The 26,069-nt window shown below is 51.2% G+C and overlaps 1 pseudogene; it reads left to right on the top strand.

Moving 5' to 3' along the window:
* The first annotated feature begins 12,845 nt into the window (after positions 1-12,845).
* LOC101519174 (large ribosomal subunit protein eL32-like) lies at positions 12,846-16,623 on the top strand (annotated as a pseudogene).
* Positions 16,624-26,069: the final 9,446 nt, after the last annotated feature.

A 26,069-nucleotide genomic window follows, 5' to 3' on the forward strand; every position in this document is an offset into this window, starting at 1 on the left:
ACAGGGCCATGGACAAAGACAGCGTGATACTGCAACCCATCCAACCGGGGGCCCCAGCAACTCATGCTTGGCACCAGGGCACTCAGCACCTGTGGCTGAAAGCTAAGGAAAGGGCCGGGGGACATCAGGGGGCCATGGTCCAGGCAGGTGGTGTCTGGACTGCGTGGGGACATGCAGGAGGCTGGTTCTGCAGCAGAGGACCCCATTTCACCGCCCGCTCTAAGGCCCTGCTCTCTCATGCTTGGATTCAGTCAGGGTCAGTTTAGAAGCAAGCCCATGGACGCTGGTCAACACCAAGGGGCTGGTATGCCAGGCCTGGGTCACTTCCATGAGCCTGGCCATGGCGGTCCCCAGCACCAGACATGCCACAGGCTGCCCTGGCCACCTCTCTCTCTGCTCGGCATCTGACCCAGACGCTGGCCACACCAGCTGCCGCAGCAACAGCACATATCCTACACCCACACTTTGCCAAGCACCAATATGGAGACCACGAAGGGGTACTCTGCTTCCTTTCATGGGGCCTCACGGAGACAGGGCGCTAAGCCAAGCCCACGAGGTGGTTCATCTCTGGCCCCCTTGGCGCCCGTGACCCAGCAGGACCCAGGGGAACACAGGCAGCACCTCGGGGGGCTTCTACACGAATGGCTGAGAGCCAGCGCCAGGGAAGGGCTCTTGGCAAGGTACAGCGCCAAAGCCTCTGGAGACCTGGAGGGCCCGACCATAGCAGAGTTGGAGTGGGGGGGCACAATGGAGTCTTCCTGGCACACAACCAGCCTTCCACAGCCCAGCCCACTGCCTCCTCCACCGGCAGCTGGGACACTCCCACATTCCACTCAGGCATGGCCAGCCCTGTGCCAAGGCCACGGCATGGCCACTGGCGCACACACACACTCACACACACATCACAGACACACCACAGACACACACATACCCATAGTCCACCGCAGTGCAGCCTGTCGCAACTGTCGGTAGTTGGTCATGGTGGTCCTGAGGCCCATCACAGGCGGTGGTGGTGTCCACTGTAAAGCAGGGGCAAGGTGGCGACTGTGAGACCAAAGCACGCCAGAGTCCACAGCAAGCTAACCCCAGCACTCACACAAGGCCCATGCCTGCAGCTCATGCCACAGCCCGTGTGGGCACCTGCCCCACTCACTGCAGGACCTGGCACGCATGGCTGACTGCATGGCCTCTGAGAACCGGCAGTGCCATCACTCACTCCCTCCCTCTGTCCACAGTGGGCGTGGTGCTGGACACTCCATGAATCTGCAGCCTTGGCATACTGGCAAGCGCTTCTGCGGTGCACACACAGGCACTGCAACTGGGGCCTGTCGCATGGTGGGCTTGAAGCTTTTCTCATGCACGGGTCCACCGTTCAATCACAAGCCCATGACTATGGCCACGCCCGCTCCTGGCCAAGGTCGGGGATCCAGCTCCATATCGCCCAGGGAACTAGCCTTGCCTCATGACCTCTTTCCAGCCTGGCAATGCACCCTGGATGGAGCTCAGGGCTAATGGGGCCATGGGAGAGGCTGAGGGATTTGGAAACAACTCCCAGTCACCAGCACCAAGAATGCCCGCCTGGGCTCACAACAGCCTCAGGTCATGTCCTGCGGCTCTGGACATGCCAGGAGCCACGCGTGAACAGCCCTGGGGCCCAGCATACCACCCACAGCATCCCATGACATGACTCACCTTCCACCGGCTCGGAGGAGCTCAGTGGTGCCTGCACACCTGTGCTAGGGCTGGGGACGATGCTCCTAGGGGCAGCCTGTGGGGCCCATTCAGACAGGACTGGCACAGCAGTGGACGCACAGGCGGTCTGTGGCGTGATGTTTTCCACAGACCTGGGCCGCAGGAGACAAGACAGGGGAGAAGGCAGCTGAGTGCTACTGGGCCTCAGGGCAGGACTGAGGGGCCCGGGTCCTCAGGAGCCTCCACTGCTGGCGCTCGGCCTCCCTCTTGGGCCCAAGGGCACAGGGCCATGGGCAAAGACAGCGTGATACTGCAACCCATCCAACCGGGGGCCCCAGCAACTCATGCTTGGCACCAGGGCACTCAGCACCTGTGGCTGAAAGCTAAGGAAAGGGCCGGGGGACATCAGGGGGCCATGGTCCAGGCAGGTGGTGTCTGGACTGTGTGGGGACATGCAGGAGGCTGGTTCTGCAGCAGAGGACCCCATCTCACCGCCCGCTCTAAGGCCCTGCTCTCTCATGCTTGGATTCAGTCAGGGTCAGTTTAGAAGCAAGCCCATGGACGCTGGTCAACACCAAGGGGCTGGTATGCCAGGCCTGGGACACTTCCATGAGCCTGGCCATGGCGGTCCCCAGCACCAGACATGCCACAGGCTGCCCTGGCCACCTCTCTCTCTGCTCGGCATCTGACCCAGACGCTGGCCACACCAGCTGCCGCAGCAACAACACATATCCTACACCCACACTTTGCCAAGCACCAATACGGAGACCACGAAGGGGTACTCTGCTTCCTTTCATGGGGCCTCACGGAGACAGGGCATTAAGCCAAGCCAAGCCCACGAGGTGGTTCATCTCTCGCCCCATGGCGTCTATGACCCAGCAGGACCCAGGGGAACACAGGCAGCACCTCGGGTGGCTTCTACACGAATGGCTGAGAGCCAGCGCCAGGGAAGGGCTCTTGGCAAGGTACAGCGCCAAAGCCTCTGGAGACCTGGAGGGCCCGACCATAGCAGAGTTGGAGTGGGGGGGCACAATGGAGTCTTCCTGGCACACAACCAGCCTTCCACAGCCCAGCCCACTGCCTCCTCCACCGGCAGCTGGGACACTCCCACATTCCACTCAGGCATGGCCAGCCCTGTGCCACGGCCACGGCATGGCCACTGGCACACACACAGACTCACACACACATCACAGACACACCACAGACACACACATACCCATAGTCCACCGCAGTGCAGCCTGTTGCAACTGTCGGTAGTTGGTCATGGTGGTCCTGAGGCCCATCACAGGCGGTGGTGGTGTCCACTGTAAAGCAGGGGCAAGGTGGCGTCAGTGAGACCAAAGCACGCCAGAGTCCACAGCAAGCTAGCCCCAGCACTCACACAAGGCCCATGCCTGCAGCTCATGCCACAGCCCGTGTGGGCACCTGCCCCACTCACTGCAGGACCTGGCACGCATGGCTGACTGCATGGCCTCTGAGAACCGGCAGTGCCATCACTCCCTCCCTCCCTCTGTCCACAGTGGGCGTGGTGCTGGACACTCCATGAATCTGCAGCCTTGGCATACTGGCAAGCGCTTCTGCGGTGCACACACAGGCACTGCAACTGGGGCCTGTCGCATGGTGGGCTTGAAGCTTTTCTCATGCACGGGTCCACCGTTCAATCACAAGCCCATGACTATGGCCACACCCACTCCTGGCCAAGGTCGGGGATCCAGCTCCATATCGCCCAGGGAACTAGCCTTGCCTCATGACCTCTTTCCAGCCAGGCAATGCACCCTGGATGGAGCTCAGGGCTAATGGGGCCATGGGAGAGGCTGAGGGATTTGGAAACAACTCCCAGTCACCAGCACCAAGAATGCCCGCCTGGGCTCACAACAGCCTCAGGTCATGTCCTGCGGCTCTGCACATGCCAGGAGCCATGCGTGAACAGCCCTGGGGCCCAGCATACCACCCACAGCATCCCATGACATGACTCACCTTCCACCGGCTCGGAGGAGCTCAGTGGTGCCTGCACACCTGTGCTAGGGCTGGGGACGATGCTCCTAGGGGCAGCCTGTGGGGCCCATTCAGACAGGACTGGCACAGCAGTGGACATACAGGCGGTCTGTGGCGTGATGTTTTCCACAGACCTGGGCCGCAGGAGACAAGACAGGGGAGAAGGCAGCTGAGTGCTACTGGGCCTCAGGGCAGGACTGAGGGGCCCGGGTCCTCAGGAGCCTCCACTGCTGGCGCTCGGCCTCCCTCTTGGGCCCAAGGGCACAGGGCCATGGACAAAGACAGCGTGATACTGCAACCCATCCAACCGGGGGCCCCAGCAACTCATGCTTGGCACCAGGGCACTCAGCACCTGTGGCTGAAAGCTAAGGAAAGGGCCGGGGGACATCAGGGGGCCATGGTCCAGGCAGGTGGTGTCTGGACTGCGTGGGGACATGCAGGAGGCTGGTTCTGCAGCAGAGGACCCCATCTCACCGCCCGCTCTAAGGCCCTGCTCTCTCATGCTTGGATTCAGTCAGGGTCAGTTTAGAAGCAAGCCCATGGACGCTGGTCAACACCAAGGGGCTGGTATGCCAGGCCTGGGTCACTTCCATGAGCCTGGCCGTGGCGGTCCCCAGCACCAGACATGCCACAGGCTGCCCTGGCCACCTCTCTCTCTGCTCGGCATCTGACCCAGACGCTGGCCACACCAGCTGCCGCAGCAACAACACATATCCTACACCCACACTTTGCCAAGCACCAATATGGAGACCACGAAGGGGTACTCTGCTTCCTTTCATGGGGCCTCACGGAGACAGGGCATTAAGCCAAGCCCACGAGGTGGTTCATCTCTCGCCCCATGGCGTCTATGACCCAGCAGGACCCAGGGGAACACAGGCAGCACCTCGGGGGGCTTCTACACGAATGGCTGAGAGCCAGCGCCAGGGAAGGGCTCTTGGCAAGGTACAGCGCCAAAGCCTCTGGAGACCTGGAGGGCCCGACCATAGCAGAGTTGGAGTGGGGGGGCACAATGCAGTCTTCCTGGCACACAACCAGCCTTCCACAGCCCAGCCCACTGCCTCCTCCACCGGCAGCTGGGACACTCCCACATTCCACTCAGGCATGGCCAGCCATGTGCCGTGCCACGGCCACGGCATGGCCACTGGCACACACACACACTCACACACACATCACAGACACACCACAGACACACACATACCCATAGTCCACCGCAGTGCAGCCTGTCGCAACTGTCGGTAGTTGGTCATGGTGGTCCTGAGGCCCATCACAGGCGGTGGTGGTGTCCACTGTAAAGCAGGGGCAAGGTGGCGTCAGTGAGACCAAAGCACGCCAGAGTCCACAGCAAGCTAGCCCCAGCACTCACACAAGGCCCATGCCTGCAGCTCATGCCACAGCCCGTGTGGGCACCTGCCCCACTCACTGCAGGACCTGGCACGCACGGCTGACTGCATGGCCTCTGAGAACCGGCAGTGCCATCACTCACTCCCTCCCTCCCTCTGTCCACAGTGGGCGTGGTGCTGGACACTCCATGAATCTGCAGCCTTGGCATACTGGCAAGCGCTTCTGCGGTGCACACACAGGCACTGCAACTGGGGCCTGTCGCATGGTGGGCTTGAAGCTTTTCTCATGCACGGGTCCACCGTTCAATCACAAGCCCATGACTATGGCCACACCCGCTCCTGGCCAAGGTCGGGGATCCAGCTCCATATCGCCCAGGGAACTAGCCTTGCCTCATGACCTCTTTCCAGCCTGGCAATGCACCCTGGATGGAGCTCAGGGCTAATGGGGCCATGGGAGAGGCTGAGGGATTTGGAAACAACTCCCAGTCACCAGCACCAAGAATGCCCGCCTGGGCTCACAACAGCCTCAGGTCATGTCCTGCGGCTCTGCACATGCCAGGAGCCATGCGTGAACAGTCCTGGGGCCCAGCATACCACCCACAGCACCCCATGACATGACTCACCTTCCACCGGCTCGGAGGAGCTCAGTGGTGCCTGCACACCTGTGCTAGGGCTGGGGACGATGCTCCTAGGGGCAGCCTGTGGGGCCCATTCAGACAGGACTGGCACAGCAGTGGACGCACAGGCGGTCTGTGGCGTGATGTTTTCCACAGACCTGGGCCGCAGGAGACAAGACAGGGGAGAAGGCAGCTGAGTGCTACTGGGCCTCAGGGCAGGACTGAGGGGCCCGGGTCCTCAGGAGCCTCCACTGCTGGCGCTCGGCCTCCCTCTTGGGCCCAAGGGCACAGGGCCATGGGCAAAGACAGCGTGATACTGCAACCCATCCAACCGGGGGCCCCAGCAACTCATGCTTGGCACCAGGGCACTCAGCACCTGTGGCTGAAAGCTAAGGAAAGGGCCGGGGGACATCAGGGGGCCATGGTCCAGGCAGGTGGTGTCTGGACTGCATGGGGACATGCAGGAGGCTGGTTCTGCAGCAGAGGACCCCATCTCACCGCCCGCTCTAAGGCCCTGCTCTCTCATGCTTGGATTCAGTCAGGGTCAGTTTAGAAGCAAGCCCATGGACGCTGGTCAACACCAAGGGGCTGGTATGCCAGGCCTGGGTCACTTCCATGAGCCTGGCCGTGGCGGTCCCCAGCACCAGACATGCCACAGGCTGCCCTGGCCACCTCTCTCTCTGCTCGGCATCTGACCCAGACGCTGGCCACACCAGCTGCCGCAGCAACAACACATATCCTACACCCACACTTTGCCAAGCACCAATACGGAGACCACGAAGGGGTACTCTGCTTCCTTTCATGGGGCCTCACGGAGACAGGGCATTAAGCCAAGCCCACGAGGTGGTTCATCTCTCGCCCCATGGCGTCTATGACCTAGCAGGACCCAGGGGAACACAGGCAGCACCTCGGGGGCCTTCTACACGAATGGCTGAGAGCCAGCGCCAGGGAAGGGCTCTTGGCAAGGTACAGCGCCAAAGCCTCTGGAGACCTGGAGGGCCCGACCATAGCAGAGTTGGAGTGGGGGGGCACAATGGAGTCTTCCTGGCACACAACCAGCCTTCCACAGCCCAGCCCACTGCCTCCTCCACCGGCAGCTGGGACACTCCCACATTCCACTCAGGCATGGCCAGCCCTGTGCCACGGCCACGGCCACGGCATGGCCACTGGCACACACACACACTCACACACACATCACAGACACACCACAGACACACACATACCCATAGTCCACCGCAGTGCAGCCTGTCGCAACTGTCGGTAGTTGGTCATGGTGGTCCTGAGGCCCATCACAGGCGGTGGTGGTGTCCACTGTAAAGCAGGGGCAAGGTGGCGTCAGTGAGACCAAAGCACGCCAGAGTCCACAGCAAGCTAGCCCCAGCACTCACACAAGGCCCATGCCTGCAGCTCATGCCACAGCCCGTGTGGGCACCTGCCCCACTCACTGCAGGACCTGGCACGCACGGCTGACTGCATGGCCTCTGAGAACCGGCAGTGCCATCACTCACTCCCTCCCTCCCTCTGTCCACAGTGGGCGTGGTGCTGGACACTCCATGAATCTGCAGCCTTGGCATACTGGCAAGCGCTTCTGCGGTACACACACAGGCACTGCAACTGGGGCCTGTCGCATGGTGGGCTTGAAGCTTTTCTCATGCACGGGTCCACCGTTCAATCACAAGCCCATGACTATGGCCACGCCCGCTCCTGGCCAAGGTCGGGGATCCAGCTCCATATCGCCCAGGGAACTAGCCTTGCCTCATGACCTCTTTCCAGCCTGGCAATGCACCCTGGATGGAGCTCAGGGCTAATGGGGCCATGGGAGAGGCTGAGGGATTTGGAAACAACTCCCAGTCACCAGCACCAAGAATGCCCGCCTGGGCTCACAACAGCCTCAGGTCATGTCCTGCGGCTCTGCACATGCCAGGAGCCATGCGTGAACAGCCCTGGGGCCCAGCATACCACCCACAGCATCCCATGACATGACTCACCTTCCACCGGCTCGGAGGAGCTCAGTGGTGCCTGCACACCTGTGCTAGGGCTGGGGACGATGCTCCTAGGGGCAGCCTGTGGGGCCCATTCAGACAGGACTGGCACAGCAGTGGACGCACAGGCGGTCTGTGGCGTGATGTTTTCCACAGACCTGGGCCGCAGGAGACAAGACAGGGGAGAAGGCAGCTGAGTGCTACTGGGCCTCAGGGCAGGACTGAGGGGCCCGGGTCCTCAGGAGCCTCCACTGCTGGCGCTCGGCCTCCCTCTTGGGCCCAAGGGCACAGGGCCATGGACAAAGACAGCGTGATACTGCAACCCATCCAACCGGGGGCCCCAGCAACTCATGCTTGGCACCAGGGCACTCAGCACCTGTGGCTGAAAGCTAAGGAAAGGGCCGGGGGACATCAGGGGGCCATGGTCCAGGCAGGTGGTGTCTGGACTGCGTGGGGACATGCAGGAGGCTGGTTCTGCAGCAGAGGACCCCATTTCACCGCCCGCTCTAAGGCCCTGCTCTCTCATGCTTGGATTCAGTCAGGGTCAGTTTAGAAGCAAGCCCATGGACGCTGGTCAACACCAAGGGGCTGGTATGCCAGGCCTGGGTCACTTCCATGAGCCTGGCCATGGCGGTCCCCAGCACCAGACATGCCACAGGCTGCCCTGGCCACCTCTCTCTCTGCTCGGCATCTGACCCAGACGCTGGCCACACCAGCTGCCGCAGCAACAGCACATATCCTACACCCACACTTTGCCAAGCACCAATATGGAGACCACGAAGGGGTACTCTGCTTCCTTTCATGGGGCCTCACGGAGACAGGGCGCTAAGCCAAGCCCACGAGGTGGTTCATCTCTGGCCCCCTTGGCGCCCGTGACCCAGCAGGACCCAGGGGAACACAGGCAGCACCTCGGGGGGCTTCTACACGAATGGCTGAGAGCCAGCGCCAGGGAAGGGCTCTTGGCAAGGTACAGCGCCAAAGCCTCTGGAGACCTGGAGGGCCCGACCATAGCAGAGTTGGAGTGGGGGGGCACAATGGAGTCTTCCTGGCACACAACCAGCCTTCCACAGCCCAGCCCACTGCCTCCTCCACCGGCAGCTGGGACACTCCCACATTCCACTCAGGCATGGCCAGCCCTGTGCCAAGGCCACGGCATGGCCACTGGCGCACACACACACTCACACACACATCACAGACACACCACAGACACACACATACCCATAGTCCACCGCAGTGCAGCCTGTCGCAACTGTCGGTAGTTGGTCATGGTGGTCCTGAGGCCCATCACAGGCGGTGGTGGTGTCCACTGTAAAGCAGGGGCAAGGTGGCGACTGTGAGACCAAAGCACGCCAGAGTCCACAGCAAGCTAACCCCAGCACTCACACAAGGCCCATGCCTGCAGCTCATGCCACAGCCCGTGTGGGCACCTGCCCCACTCACTGCAGGACCTGGCACGCATGGCTGACTGCATGGCCTCTGAGAACCGGCAGTGCCATCACTCACTCCCTCCCTCTGTCCACAGTGGGCGTGGTGCTGGACACTCCATGAATCTGCAGCCTTGGCATACTGGCAAGCGCTTCTGCGGTGCACACACAGGCACTGCAACTGGGGCCTGTCGCATGGTGGGCTTGAAGCTTTTCTCATGCACGGGTCCACCGTTCAATCACAAGCCCATGACTATGGCCACGCCCGCTCCTGGCCAAGGTCGGGGATCCAGCTCCATATCGCCCAGGGAACTAGCCTTGCCTCATGACCTCTTTCCAGCCTGGCAATGCACCCTGGATGGAGCTCAGGGCTAATGGGGCCATGGGAGAGGCTGAGGGATTTGGAAACAACTCCCAGTCACCAGCACCAAGAATGCCCGCCTGGGCTCACAACAGCCTCAGGTCATGTCCTGCGGCTCTGGACATGCCAGGAGCCACGCGTGAACAGCCCTGGGGCCCAGCATACCACCCACAGCATCCCATGACATGACTCACCTTCCACCGGCTCGGAGGAGCTCAGTGGTGCCTGCACACCTGTGCTAGGGCTGGGGACGATGCTCCTAGGGGCAGCCTGTGGGGCCCATTCAGACAGGACTGGCACAGCAGTGGACGCACAGGCGGTCTGTGGCGTGATGTTTTCCACAGACCTGGGCCGCAGGAGACAAGACAGGGGAGAAGGCAGCTGAGTGCTACTGGGCCTCAGGGCAGGACTGAGGGGCCCGGGTCCTCAGGAGCCTCCACTGCTGGCGCTCGGCCTCCCTCTTGGGCCCAAGGGCACAGGGCCATGGGCAAAGACAGCGTGATACTGCAACCCATCCAACCGGGGGCCCCAGCAACTCATGCTTGGCACCAGGGCACTCAGCACCTGTGGCTGAAAGCTAAGGAAAGGGCCGGGGGACATCAGGGGGCCATGGTCCAGGCAGGTGGTGTCTGGACTGTGTGGGGACATGCAGGAGGCTGGTTCTGCAGCAGAGGACCCCATCTCACCGCCCGCTCTAAGGCCCTGCTCTCTCATGCTTGGATTCAGTCAGGGTCAGTTTAGAAGCAAGCCCATGGACGCTGGTCAACACCAAGGGGCTGGTATGCCAGGCCTGGGACACTTCCATGAGCCTGGCCGTGGCGGTCCCCAGCACCAGACATGCCACAGGCTGCCCTGGCCACCTCTCTCTCTGCTCGGCATCTGACCCAGACGCTGGCCACACCAGCTGCCGCAGCAACAACACATATCCTACACCCACACTTTGCCAAGCACCAATACGGAGACCACGAAGGGGTACTCTGCTTCCTTTCATGGGGCCTCACGGAGACAGGGCATTAAGCCAAGCCAAGCCCACGAGGTGGTTCATCTCTCGCCCCATGGCGTCTATGACCCAGCAGGACCCAGGGGAACACAGGCAGCACCTCGGGTGGCTTCTACACGAATGGCTGAGAGCCAGCGCCAGGGAAGGGCTCTTGGCAAGGTACAGCGCCAAAGCCTCTGGAGACCTGGAGGGCCCGACCATAGCAGAGTTGGAGTGGGGGGGCACAATGGAGTCTTCCTGGCACACAACCAGCCTTCCACAGCCCAGCCCACTGCCTCCTCCACCGGCAGCTGGGACACTCCCACATTCCACTCAGGCATGGCCAGCCCTGTGCCACGGCCACGGCATGGCCACTGGCACACACACAGACTCACACACACATCACAGACACACCACAGACACACACATACCCATAGTCCACCGCAGTGCAGCCTGTTGCAACTGTCGGTAGTTGGTCATGGTGGTCCTGAGGCCCATCACAGGCGGTGGTGGTGTCCACTGTAAAGCAGGGGCAAGGTGGCGTCAGTGAGACCAAAGCACGCCAGAGTCCACAGCAAGCTAGCCCCAGCACTCACACAAGGCCCATGCCTGCAGCTCATGCCACAGCCCGTGTGGGCACCTGCCCCACTCACTGCAGGACCTGGCACGCATGGCTGACTGCATGGCCTCTGAGAACCGGCAGTGCCATCACTCCCTCCCTCCCTCTGTCCACAGTGGGCGTGGTGCTGGACACTCCATGAATCTGCAGCCTTGGCATACTGGCAAGCGCTTCTGCGGTGCACACACAGGCACTGCAACTGGGGCCTGTCGCATGGTGGGCTTGAAGCTTTTCTCATGCACGGGTCCACCGTTCAATCACAAGCCCATGACTATGGCCACACCCACTCCTGGCCAAGGTCGGGGATCCAGCTCCATATCGCCCAGGGAACTAGCCTTGCCTCATGACCTCTTTCCAGCCAGGCAATGCACCCTGGATGGAGCTCAGGGCTAATGGGGCCATGGGAGAGGCTGAGGGATTTGGAAACAACTCCCAGTCACCAGCACCAAGAATGCCCGCCTGGGCTCACAACAGCCTCAGGTCATGTCCTGCGGCTCTGCACATGCCAGGAGCCATGCGTGAACAGCCCTGGGGCCCAGCATACCACCCACAGCATCCCATGACATGACTCACCTTCCACCGGCTCGGAGGAGCTCAGTGGTGCCTGCACACCTGTGCTAGGGCTGGGGACGATGCTCCTAGGGGCAGCCTGTGGGGCCCATTCAGACAGGACTGGCACAGCAGTGGACATACAGGCGGTCTGTGGCGTGATGTTTTCCACAGACCTGGGCCGCAGGAGACAAGACAGGGGAGAAGGCAGCTGAGTGCTACTGGGCCTCAGGGCAGGACTGAGGGGCCCGGGTCCTCAGGAGCCTCCACTGCTGGCGCTCGGCCTCCCTCTTGGGCCCAAGGGCACAGGGCCATGGACAAAGACAGCGTGATACTGCAACCCATCCAACCGGGGGCCCCAGCAACTCATGCTTGGCACCAGGGCACTCAGCACCTGTGGCTGAAAGCTAAGGAAAGGGCCGGGGGACATCAGGGGGCCATGGTCCAGGCAGGTGGTGTCTGGACTGCGTGGGGACATGCAGGAGGCTGGTTCTGCAGCAGAGGACCCCATCTCACCGCCCGCTCTAAGGCCCTGCTCTCTCATGCTTGGATTCAGTCAGGGTCAGTTTAGAAGCAAGCCCATGGACGCTGGTCAACACCAAGGGGCTGGTATGCCAGGCCTGGGTCACTTCCATGAGCCTGGCCGTGGCGGTCCCCAGCACCAGACATGCCACAGGCTGCCCTGGCCACCTCTCTCTCTGCTCGGCATCTGACCCAGACGCTGGCCACACCAGCTGCCGCAGCAACAACACATATCCTACACCCACACTTTGCCAAGCACCAATATGGAGACCACGAAGGGGTACTCTGCTTCCTTTCATGGGGCCTCACGGAGACAGGGCATTAAGCCAAGCCCACGAGGTGGTTCATCTCTCGCCCCATGGCGTCTATGACCCAGCAGGACCCAGGGGAACACAGGCAGCACCTCGGGGGGCTTCTACACGAATGGCTGAGAGCCAGCGCCAGGGAAGGGCTCTTGGCAAGGTACAGCGCCAAAGCCTCTGGAGACCTGGAGGGCCCGACCATAGCAGAGTTGGAGTGGGGGGGCACAATGCAGTCTTCCTGGCACACAACCAGCCTTCCACAGCCCAGCCCACTGCCTCCTCCACCGGCAGCTGGGACACTCCCACATTCCACTCAGGCATGGCCAGCCATGTGCCGTGCCACGGCCACGGCATGGCCACTGGCACACACACACACTCACACACACATCACAGACACACCACAGACACACACATACCCATAGTCCACCGCAGTGCAGCCTGTTGCAACTGTCGGTAGTTGGTCATGGTGGTCCTGAGGCCCATCACAGGCGGTGGTGGTGTCCACTGTAAAGCAGGGGCAAGGTGGCGTCAGTGAGACCAAAGCACGCCAGAGTCCACAGCAAGCTAGCCCCAGCACTCACACAAGGCCCATGCCTGCAGCTCATGCCACAGCCCGTGTGGGCACCTGCCCCGCTCACTGCAGGACCTGGCACGCATGGCTGACTGCATGGCCTCTGAGAACCGGCAGTGCCATCACTCACTCCCTCCCTCCCTCTGTCCACAGTGGGCGTGGTGCTGGACACTCCATGAATCTGCAGCCTTGGCATACTGGCAAGCGCTTCTGCGGTGCACACACAGGCACTGCAACTGGGGCCTGTCGCATGGTGGGCTTGAAGCTTTTCTCATGCACGGGTCCACAGTTCAATCACAAGCCCATGACTATGGCCACACCCGCTCCTGGCCAAGGTCGGGGATCCAGCTCCATATCGCCCAGGGAACTAGCCTTGCCTCATGACCTCTTTCCAGCCTGGCAATGCACCCTGGATGGAGCTCAGGGCTAATGGGGCCATGGGAGAGGCTGAGGGATTTGGAAACAACTCCCAGTCACCAGCACCAAGAATGCCCGCCTGGGCTCACAACAGCCTCAGGTCATGTCCTGCGGCTCTGCACATGCCAGGAGCCATGTGTGAACAGCCCTGGGGCCCAGCATACCACCCACAGCATCCCATGACATAACTCCCCTTTTTGGTCATTTGTCTCCTAATACATCATAGTTAAAATTTAGCAGTTCACCCACTTTTCAATATCCTGCCTTAGCACTCATTTCTTATTTTGCACTTGACACAGTGCACAGCACCCTGTACTCCCAGCTGTAACATTATTCATACCTGAGCCCTGGAGACAACTACAGGACATTAACAACCCTGGGTCAGTGAGAGAATAGGTCAGATCGATGAAAGTTAGAACCTGATAAATTCAAGCTGGCCATCTCCTTCCATTTAGCATCAGCTTCATAGGGCACAGCCTTCCATCTATGACATGCCAGCAAGTTTCCTCCTCAACAAGTGCAAACATTCATTCTCCTTGCAATACACCTATACATCCTATTATTGAACCGCCAGGTTTGTCCTTGGGATATGAAGCATCTTCAGATGACATAGTTGGAACTGTCTTTGTAACGGAATGCTTCATATGCGTTAAGTATACTGATCAACCAAGATACTAACGTCCACCATCAGGAGCACTGGCCGTTCTTTCTAATTCTGCTCTCTACTTATACCCTGGAAAAAACAGCAGAGGCTGGCCCAAGTCCTTTGGCCGCTGCACACATACCAAACTCCAAGGAAAATCCTGGATCGAGGCATCAGAACAACCCAGCTTTTGTGGAGTGAAGCAGAGAACGCAAGATCGCTCTCCCTGTCACTCCCGTTCCCTCTGTAACTCTGCCTTTCCGGAAATCTTCAAGTAATCTCAAAACCAAGAAAACTAAACAGACAAAATATCCAAAATCACAGGAGTCAGCAGATCTTCCACCCTGGTGTCTCCTCTCTGTATCCCTGCCCTTCCAGTCAAGATAAAAGAAACCTTAACAAAATACTCACTTTCTCAAACAAATATTCCAGCGCTTGTCCAATGACACAGAGTATTAAGGTGCCTTGAGTGATGCTAACTAACATCCCCTGTTCTAAAACAATCCATCTTTCTCGTGCTATTTCCTCTGATGTGCAGCTACCCAAGAAAGTCACAAGATTTGGAAGTCATGAGGCCAAACATGATCAACGCAGCCTTTGCAAGAGTAGGTTGTATACTTAAATGAAAAATATATGTGGTATTCTGAAAAGTCATTTCAGGCCTGAATTCTTGGAAGACCCAGCTTCCCATAAGAGGGGCTTATTATGTAAATTTATTCTGAGAAACAATTTTTGTTCACCAATATAATGTCATCACAAAAATATCTTAAAGTACACCTTCCACTTGCAGTCCAGTTTCCTGTTAACCCATCAGGGAGGCAACAGGTGACAGTTCAAGTCCTTGGGTTCCTTCCAACCCCTTAGGAGACCTGAATGAATTCTTGCCTCCAGGCTTTAGTCTGATCTCTGATAGGAGCACTTAGAGACTGAATCAATAGCAAATGATCTCCCCATATCTACCTCTCCTTTTGTCCATCACTCTAAATTTTCAAGAAAAAAATAAATGCTTAATGAAAAATCACATTTCTTCATGCACGTATTTATTACTTATAGTTCAGGAAAAAGCATAAAAGTTAGAAGAACCACAAATGATGGAAACTGGTTGTAAGCAACAAAAAAAAAATCCCTCTACATTACTTTTAAATTGCCTGGAAGTCTATAATAAATTCCAAATACAATATTTTCTAAGATTTATTTATCTGAAGTTCAGAGTTATAGAGAGCCAGGGACAGAATAAGGAGCATCAGAGATGGAGACCAAAGTTTCTTCTGCTAGTTCACTCCCTAATACAGCAACAGCAAGCCTGGGACAAACAGAATCCAAGTCTTTCCAAGTCTCCCAAGTGGGCACTAGGGACACAGGTATTTTCATCTGTCACCTTCCACTGCCTGTCCACACCCAGGACTCAAAAATGTATTCATATTGAGGCCAGCACTGCAGGAAGCACCTTCAAACACTACATCACAATGCCAGGCCCTAAATGTTACCTTAAAAAAATAAAAATTAACGTCACCAAAATTGGTTTGAGAACACAGTGCATGGCTTCAGCTAACCCAGGTTTTGGCAAGTCCAGACTGCAATGGACAATGACAAAAAGTTACGGTGGTGGCCCAAAGTAGTGTAACAATTGAACTTAATAAAAATCTTGAGTTATGAATTTGTGATTTGTATAGCATTCATTTTTTTAACTAGTCACCTATTTATTTGTGTAGCCTATAACAGAGAGAAAACAAGCACTCAAATATTATGGTATAGATTTCCACAGGGCTATAAGGAAGATGTGCATCAACTGTGAAGACAACAGTAGGGAAGGAAAGTACTGGTCTATGAGGTGTTGAAGGGATTTCCCAGGGCTGCTCCAACTGGAGATAAATGTAAAGTGAGACAGTGACGCTGTTACCAACCTGCCAAAGCACAAGCACATCAAGACCATGGCCTACACCTCCCAGATCGTCTCTCGAGAGTGACCAGTGCTCCGTCAGCTTTGGAGGTGGAAGGGGGACAAAGCCACAGAGCTGGCCAATCCATTCTCAGCTTGCCACAGACCAGCAACTGGAAGACACTCTGACATAGTGTGTGCACCCCAAGCGGAGCACCTCACTCCAGGGAGCATGGGTTATACTTGTGGCTTTGCTGCTTCCCCAAAGGTATCATGGCTGCCCTCACACCCCTGGTGAACCCAAGATCACCGAGAAGAGGACCAAAAAGTACATCTGGCACCAGGCTCACCACTATGTCAAGATTAAGCAGCACTGGCAGAAGCCCAAAGGCAATGACTACAAGGTGTGGGAGAGGTTCAGGGCCAGATCCTGATGCCCAACATTGGTTACCGGAGCAACAAGAAGACAAAGCACAGGCTGCCCAGTGGCTTCTGGAAGTTCCTGGTGCACAACATCAAGGGGCTAGAGCTGCTACTCATGTGCAACAAATCCTACTGTGCAGATTGCTCACAATGTCTCCTCCACCAACTGCAAAACCATCAGGGAAATGGCAGCTCAGCTGTCCATCTGAGTCACCAATCCCAATGCCAGGCTGCTCAGCAAAGAAAATGAGCAGGCAGCTGGGTGTAAATTTTATATTTGTGCTCAAGTAAAACCTTGAACCCCCCCAAAAAAAGTCTAGAAGGGGAACGAAAAACAAAAAAAGAACTAGTCATAATTTTATCAAAAGATGAATACTGATTTAATACCTAAAGGAACACGATTTTCTGTGTCCTTCTTCATGTCCAATTTTGCATTGTCATCATTTTTAGTTATGTCTTCTACAACGATGAGAGATGAAGACAGGTCTTTCGCCTTTAGTAAGTGTTCAGACATCTGATGTTGAGCAAAAAACAAAACAAAACAAAAAGGTGAATGACGTACACTAGTGTATTCATTATTTCTTTAAAGATTCCTTTACTTATTTATTTGACAATCAAAGGACAAATAGGAGGAGACAGATACAGACAGAAACACTCTCCTATTCATGGGTTTGCTCCCCAAGTTATTGTAACATTGTGAAACGAGGAGTCACGGCCTCCACCTGGGTCTCTCATACAACACGGGTGGCAGAGGTCCACGGAATTGGGACATCTTTCGGTAGCCTTTCCAGTACATTGGCAAAAAGCTGTATGAGATGCTAATATATGTGGTAGCTTAACCTGCGTATGACAATGCCAGCCCAACTTTACAACTTGTGGATGTACAAGTACAGTTTTTGAATGAATCTACATAGGGTGGGTATTTGGCACAGTGGTTAAGGCACATCTTGAGGACTCAGTGCAGTAGTCTAGTGGCTAAAGTCCTCGCCTTGCACACACCAGGATCCCATATGGACATTGGTTCATATCCCGGCCGCTCCACTTCCCATCCAGCTCCCTGCTTGTGGCCTGCGAAAGCAGTTGAGGAAGACCCAAAGCCTTGCGACCCTGCACCTGCATGGAAGACCCAAAAGAAGCTTGAAGCTCCTGGCTCTTGGCTTCGGATCAGCTCAGCTCTGGCCATCCTGGCTGCATGGGGAGTGAATCAGTGGACAGAAAATCTTTCTTCATCTCCTTCTCTCAGTATACCTGCCTTTCCAGTAAAAATAAATAAATCTTTTTAAAAAACACACCCCTTGAGATGCTCATTCTCCATCTAAACGCCTGGGTTCCCATTCTGACTCCATCTCTTCATTCCAATTTCTTCCTAGTTCCCTTCCATGAACACCACCACCTCACCAGTGGGCAGTTCAGGTAGACGTGTCCGTGCCACTGCTCTCAGATGGAGCTCCTGACTGCTGGCCACAAGACCCAGCCAAGGCTCCTCTGGATACTTAAGACAAACAGCAAGTGGGAAAGCTTTATGTAAGTCTGTCTCTCTCTCTGTCTCTCTACCTTTCAGACAGGTAGAGAAGCTATAACATATTATTGGCTACTAAGTGCTTGTAAGATAAAACCAGAACAAGTGATTCCTAAATGGAAGATCTCATAATGGCTCATTCTTGCTAAGTACTTATTTTTAAATGGTAAAATGTTTTATATGACATAATTATCTGCTAAAAAATAACAGTGATCATGAACCCAAGGATACATTTTATATAATTATGAAATCTGTTATAAAGATTACAAATTTCAGTGTATTCAAAATAAAACAGAACTAAGTGAGGAGTTCAACTGAGATAAAACACATTCTTAAGAATTCAAATTAGAACATAAGAGGGCTCCCAGTACTGGGTATTTTTTTTCCTTTGTAAACAGAAAGATTTTCCAGCACTGTAACAAAAAATAATCAAAGGACCGAGCCATGTATTTCTCTGGAAAGACCCACCTAAATCTATTCTGCTCTACAGCTGCCATGCTTCCATCCCTTCACTCTTTAGATTCTGAGGCACAAACAACAGGGCCTTCAGATTTGAGCACAGTTCAAGGGTAGTGTTTCATTTTTGTTTCGTTTATCGTGTATTTCAAGGTCTTTCAGTCTTTTTATGCTTTAGGGAAAGAATTAAACAATACATTTATCCCTTGGTATCCACAAGTGGAAGGTTCCAAGGACCAGCCATCCAACTCCTAAATGCCAAAATCCACAGCTGCTCAAGTCTCTTATACACTGCAGTGCAGTATTCAGGTACAATCTACACATGCCTATATTTAACTCAGTTCTATACTGCAACTAACACTAACTCTGTCATAGAAATTGTGGCAGCACTAGCGAGAACAATGACAAGAAAAGACTCCATCAGACACAATTCGTATGTTTTTCAAATATTCCTGATCTACAGTTTGCTGAATCCATAGGTGTGGAACTTGTGGGTGCAGAGGGTAAGCTTATGACACTAAGAATATTTTCAAGATTCCAGTCTAGCAATTTAATTCATAATTTGCCATAGTGAAAATTTGTTTGCAAAACTGTTTCTCTTTTTTTTTTTTGCATGGAAAACTTTCTAAATTTCCACGTTAATATAAAATTCCAGCCAGCTCAGTCACACAAATCAGAAGAGCCATTAACCTTAATGTGATCTTCTGTATCCTTTAGAAGTTGTTCTGTCTGTATTTTAGTGTTTTCAAATGTCATTTGCAGTTGATTAACTTCTTTCGCAAATTCTTCATCCCATGATTCAGCTTCTGAAAGCTGAAACAGAAACAAAAAATTCAACTCATCATGCACGTTTGTAACAGATGAATTTACAAGGCTGGTGTGTCATTAACAGACATCAAACAAAGGCAGTTCTGCTACTTCTAGGAAGGAAGAAGACTCCTATTACAAAGAATTTTCAAATTGGGATAGTTAAAATAAGACTAAAGTATTCTTCAACTGACTTACATATGGATAGCAAATAAAAGGTTTACTGAGACAAACACACCTCAAAGAGTTCATGGAGAAAAAATAGGGATAATATTTGGCCACTAAAAATGCTTTAAAATCCATACAAACTTTGGATACTATGAATTTTTCCATAAAACTGTTCAAAACACCAATATCAGGCCTCTGCTTAAGGGGCCTGCATCCCATGTGGGTATCAATTCAAGTGCTGGCTGCTCCACTTCTGAGCCAGCTCCCTGCTTATGTCCTGGGAAAGCAGTGCAGAATGGCTTACGTTCTTGCGCTCCTATAGTCATGTGGGAGACTCAAAAGTAGCTCCAGGCTCCTGGCTAAAGACTGATCCAGGTCCTGCTGTTGCAGCTATTTGGGTAACGAATCAGAGTGGAAGTTCTCTCTCTTTCTGTTGCTACATGTCTCTCTGTAAATCTGCCTTTCAAATGAAAGTAAGTCTTAAGAAAACGGAATTTAAACAAATAATTGGATTTGATTGGGTGGTATCTAATACATTGCTGAAAACATGAAGTGACATTCTGTCTTAAAGCATTACTGAATGATCGTATTACAATGTTTTGTTTCAGTAACACAATTAAAACCACATAAAGTGGTTGTAACAAGTAATGTTATGTAATTAGTTTTTAATATAAATATCTAGTTTTGATTCAATCACAAGCTTAACACTGGGCTGACTTGTTTTTGACACTAAGATGGCGAAAGATTGGTGGTTTGTTATGTTAGAGGCATAAACCCATAAGGTATTACAGGAAATGCATCAAAGACAAGTGTAGAAACCAAAATAATGGGGCCTGGCACGGTGGCCTGGTGGCTAACATCCTCCCTTTGCACGCGCCAGGATCCAATATGGGCAGCCTGCTCCCCAGCCAGCTCCCTGCTTGTGGGCCTAGGCAAGTAGTCAAAGACAGCCCAAAGCCTTGGGACACTGCGCCTGCGTGGGAGACCCAAGAAGAAGCTCCTGGCTGCTGGCTGCTGGTTCCTGGCTTCAGACTTGCTCAGCTGTCTCCATCGTGGTCAACTGGGGAGTAACATCAGCAGACAAAAGATTTTTTTTCTGTCTCTCCTCCTCTCTGTATAGCTGACTTTCCAGGAAAAATAAACAAATCTTTTAAAAAAAATGGAAAGTGACAGAGAAGCAGTAATAAACTCAGCAGATCTCAGAAAGCTAAGACATGAACTAGAAAAATGGGAAGATCCAAAAGCAGGCTGATGTGATAACACCTCCAGAAAAAGTCTATGATGTGAAGACAAAAGCAGCAAGAGCATCAGAGTACAAAAACAACAACCTTGAGTGAGCCTCTCACGTAACAGGGCGCCACTCCGGACATGCACATCTCGTATCAGAGGGAAGGGCTCAAGTCTCAGTTCACCCAATTCCCTGCTTCCTCTCAAGATGACCCTAAGAGTCAGTAGGTGATGGCTTGTTTGGATCCCTGCACCTATGTGGAAGACCAAGACTAAGTTCCCAGCGCTGAGTGTTGGCCTGGCCTAGCCCTATCCATTACAAGTATTTGGGGAATAAGCCAGCAGATGAGAACTTTCTCTACCTCTCAAATAAATGCATTCTTATAAAAGAGTTACATCTCTTGAAGACAGTGTACAGACGAGTTATGGGTAGGTATACAGGAAACAAAATAATTCTTAATATTAGAGAAAATGTTGACAGAATGTAGACAGAAAATGCAATCATATTAAACGATCCAGATAAAGCATTTAGAGTCATAGTAATGCAATTATTGTAAAGTTTCGTGCTGAATAACTATAAATTTATTGGGGAAAAAAAGGAAATGAAACACATGAGAATGAGCATCCTGTCTATACAAATAGGGAGAAAAAGGATAAATGTTCAGTCCTCATTTGAACTACCTCCAGAATCAATTTTGCCTTCAAGTCCCAGATAAGCAGCAGGTGCTAAATGCTATTTGCTGTGATTGCCTGAGTGTCAAACATCCTGGTTTACTTTCACTCCTAGGAAACAGGACCAGAAGAATATATACTTGTGCATCCTTATCCAAAATAGACAATTACAAGAGTGCAAGGAAAGTACCCTACTGTGATATTAACTAGAAAAACAAAAAACAAAAAACACCCTGGCCCTTCATATGTTGTTGGTCACGAGTATGTCCAAAGCTCTTCTAATGACATACTTGAAAGCAAGATTCACTAGAGAGTACAAACCTGTTTCAGGCGTTGCTGAAGCTGCAAATTTGCATTGAAAATCTTTTCCACTTCTACCTTAAGTGCCTCATTAATCTCTTGAGATATTGTGGTCATTGTCTCAGTCTAAGTATATAAAAAAAAAACATTAATTCAACATGGCTTATCTTCTTGGACTCCCTGGAATCTTTCTGTGGATAACAGCCAAAGCATTCCAAGACATAGCAACATAGCAGCGCATCTACCAACATAGCAGCAAGATGTCAACAGAAGTATCCCAGAAGAGCAGGAAAGAAGAGCACAGAACCAAGTACAGCTCTGCCACTAATCTGCCGTGTGACCTCACACAAATGACATAACCTGTTATCAACGTCCACGTATTGCATAGCAAATTTTATGAACTACATATTCTGTATATCTGCCACTAAAAGTCAAACTCCATGAGGGTTTTTTTTTGCCCTAATATGTTAATTAGCAATCACCGTCAAGAGGGCTCAGCATAGCAACAGCTTTACAAATATTTGTATACTGTTATTGTTATGGGGTGCAGCCAGTGATAGCCAGCACCCATTGACAGTGGGCAAATGAAATTGGACTGTGTTCTCTACCCTCAGTCCTGAGGGTGGGTCTTAACAGCAGTGGGATGTTAATTCCATCCTCAACCACTTCCCCCACATCCTAAATGAGCCAGGATATTGGAAGTCCAGTTAGTCTAGGTGTGTTTAGCTACAAGCCCAGTTCCTGTTCCTGCCCATCCCAACCAGCACTAATCAACTCCTTAGCCCACAACACATAGGTATTCACTCCTGCCCACCTGTGACTCACCTAGCAACTGAGAGGGGACGGTATTGCATTGTCGTGTAACCACTCCCCTCACAAGCCCCTTTAAAAGGCCCATGAAGCAGGGGAGCTCACTCTCTTTCTGGCCAGGTGCTTCCATTACTCTGGCACCTCGACTCTTGGCTGACCCAGGACAGGTAATCCCGTGAGTGTGGTCCCTGTGTGCTGCTTACATGGGACAATGGATATAATAATGTTGTTTCTGGTTTCTGTACTAGCTCGAGTTCCAGGAGAGGTGAGGCCTAGCAGTAGTAGAATGTGGGCAGAGAAGCCAGGGGAAGGTGAATGCAGCTTTGTAAGTGTGTCCAGGTTCTTTGTGAGTGTGTCCAGGTTATTTGTTGCATGTCTCTTAGGATAACTTCTATTGTTGGGGAAGCTGGGACATAGGTCTTCAGCTTAATGGATGGACTTAAGGATAATGACCATTTGTTCCATTTGGGATTATAATTGGGTGGATTGCTGTATGGACTTGTGATTTGCTATTGTGCCTTACTGTCACCAAGTTTGATTAATAAAGACTCCTTAATAAATTTTAGACATGTCTGGTGTGATCTCGCTTGCACACTGCAACAGTAGAAACTCTTCTGAAACGCCTTATGGGTGTGTGCATATATATGCGAATTGAAGATCTCTAACTCTGATTCCTTAAGAATAAAAACAAGAACCAAATTTAAGTTATTTCAAAAATAACAAACCTACAAGTGTTAGACAAATTCAACTTACTTGAGCATTTTGTGACTTGAGTGATTTTTTTTCATCTTTTAGGGTCTGTAACTTTGGTAAAATAGTTGCCTTCTGGAAAGAAAGTATCAATCAACAGACAAGTATTATTAAACCCTTGCAGTTTCCAAAATGCCATATCTCAACTTTGACTCTTCCCAGCACTTAACTTACACAGGCTCATCGTCCATGCACAGATCTTACTAACTAAACTTATATCATGATTTCCCTTGCTTGTCCTTACCAAACATTTTAAATAATAAAAATTACCCAGTGTGTATGTGATCATTCAAGTTTTAAAATTATTCATATAAGCTACATTGGCATTGTTTAGAAAGTTTTGTATGAAAACATGGGGAAAAAAGCCCACTTTATATATGGAATCTAAGAAGGGAAAATGGTGGAGGTGGAAAATGTTGCTCTTTGTTTTTTGGCCTCTAGATTCCTTACTTTTTTGTACAGCACATGATATGCTTTAGTCAATATCATTACTTTTTGAAATCCCATAAGCATCCTTTTTGTAGCATTTTCCTTAAATACAAAAACGTCTTACCAAATCAAGTAGATTACATCCTTTCAATTTTTCTTCGAATTGTTTTTCTGAAAAAAGAGCTTCATCTTCCGCCTTAGATTTGCGAATCCTCAGCTGTTCATTGGTTGCCTAAGACAAAAGTCAACTTTGTAAGACAGATGTGGGAACTTTCAGTTAGGGGAAGTCAGGTGACTTCAACCAAGCATATGCAGTATTAGTTAAGTCTGTCCACAGATTCTAATGATTTTCACAACAATAAGATATTAGCAATTCTAGTGGGTGCCAACAATCTTCTTTATAGTCAACGAATAAACATTTCAGGCTTGCCGCAGTCTCTACCACAGTACTCAGGCATATTGTGTCAATGAGGAACGAAGACAATTCTACCTGAACCAGAAGGGTTGTGTCCCACTACCTTTTTTTTTTTTTTTTTTCAAGAAAAAAGTATGGGGTGGAAGGGGAAATCCCTGAGCCTATAGAAATGTATCTTGAAAAATTAAAACAAAAACAGAAAAGAAAAACAGGTGGAGAATCCACTCTGTACAGTTTGCCAACCTCTGCTCTAAAGCATTATAAAATAAAAAGGGTGAAATAACCTGAGTGTATTAAATACTGTAATAAAATCAGAGTTAAGCACAAACCAAGATTTGATACTTGATATGAATTACAATATTTGTGCAATTTTTAAAAAATGTAAAGTGATTAATTATTCCAACTGAATATTATCCGCCATAATAAATGTCTCTGCTATTCAGGACCCTTCAACAAAGTTGTTTAAAAGTGAAAACCAAAAGCAAAGATTGTAAACAGGCAAAAATAAAAGGAGGAAAGCTCTATGTTTTGCTGCTGGAAAAACTTGTTTTTCCTATGACTCTAAATTTAGCTGTTGTTACATCAATTCTCTGGCCTGAATCAGAGTGACTCCACTGGTTTATTTTTATCTATAGATTCTACTGCTAAATTTGCTAAAATCCTATCACATACTTTGTATTCAATGATGACTACTATTCCAGAGATGAACACTGTGATTTTTCATTCTGGTATGTTACACAGCTGCATCATCTTCACAACAAGCTGGTATATTTCATTATTTCATTTTGTCTACACCTACAACCCAGGTTGAATAGATGTGCTTGCTACTGAGTTTTTTCTGTTGTTAGCATGCCAAATGCTTTCTAAAATTCCTCTAATTTATCAAAACACTAATCAGTTATTACTGGGACAATAATTTTAAGTGGTAACCAAATACATATGGTTATTGATTCATTTTTGATATTAGGTAACACATGAAGAAAGCATTAATACATGTACCATATTTGTGACCCAATTTGTACCATCTTGCATCTCAATCTTTAAGCAGCAGTGAGATTCTCCAGTCACTTATCTGAATACATCTTAATTTAGCTAAAATTTAATGGATTTTCCTTACAAGGAGTTGAATCACACCAGGCTCAGGAAAGCTGGATCATGAGAATACTCCTCATTCAGTAACCTCAGGTGGTAACTTGAGACTGGCCATGTAGGGAACCTTTTTTTTTTCCTCCCCAGAACTCCGCAAGTGATTTTTGGAGAGCCAGTTCTGAAACACTCCGCAGCACATCAACATTGATAATGTAACCTCTGATCCAATTCTGAATAATTCCTAATATTCTTAGGGATTACATCTAGGCAAATACCATGACACAATTTAGATAATTTATTGACAACTATTCCTAAATTTGTTTGAATGAATCCTTTGTCTCTCTGTGTAGTAAACTAAGTCCAGAAAAGGAAAGGTCACTTCAGGCATTTTCCAGGAAGGAAGAACAAAGAGCTTCTACAGAGTTCTCCTGTGAACTGAATATGCCTCACTCAAAACATGTACCAACTACCAATGATCTATTTCCAATATTTAACCGTTTTTAAGTTATAAAAGCTACCGTATTTTTCCATATTTCTTTGAAACTTAGTTTGCTAACAACATATTATCTTTAAAGTCTATGTTAGTCAACAACACTCTTTGCCCCAGCTTCAAAATGAGGCCATTTGGTCTCTTTACCTTCAAAGTTCGCACTTCTTCGGACTCCTCATGGCTGGCATCTTGCAAAGATGGCTCTAAGTTTTCATACTGAAACAAACCAACACCGTGAGCACAAACTATAAATCACTCAAATAAAGGTTTTTTCTTTTATTTGTTTGGAAGGCATGGCTTCATACAGAGAGAAAATGAAAACATCAGTTTGCAACAGAATTTGAAACATCATCAAAGTAAGCCAAATTGGAAGATAACTGAAATACATATATTGAGGAAAGGACTCCTTTATAAAATACAGAAAATAAAAACACTTGGCAAAAAGGAAAATACAACTATATTTTTTTAAATGTGAAAAGTAAGTCCATAAAACAGAAGATCAAATGATCTAAAAAATACAAGAAGAAACTCATTAGGACAACATGGAGTAAATTCACAATGAGACCACATTGCTCCTAACACAATGGCTAAAATTAGTAACATTTGTCAAGGGTTGAAGTGA

This window comes from Ochotona princeps, chromosome 33 (assembly GCF_030435755.1).
Source record: "Ochotona princeps isolate mOchPri1 chromosome 33, mOchPri1.hap1, whole genome shotgun sequence".
In the NCBI taxonomy this organism is placed as follows: Eukaryota; Metazoa; Chordata; class Mammalia; order Lagomorpha; family Ochotonidae; genus Ochotona; species Ochotona princeps.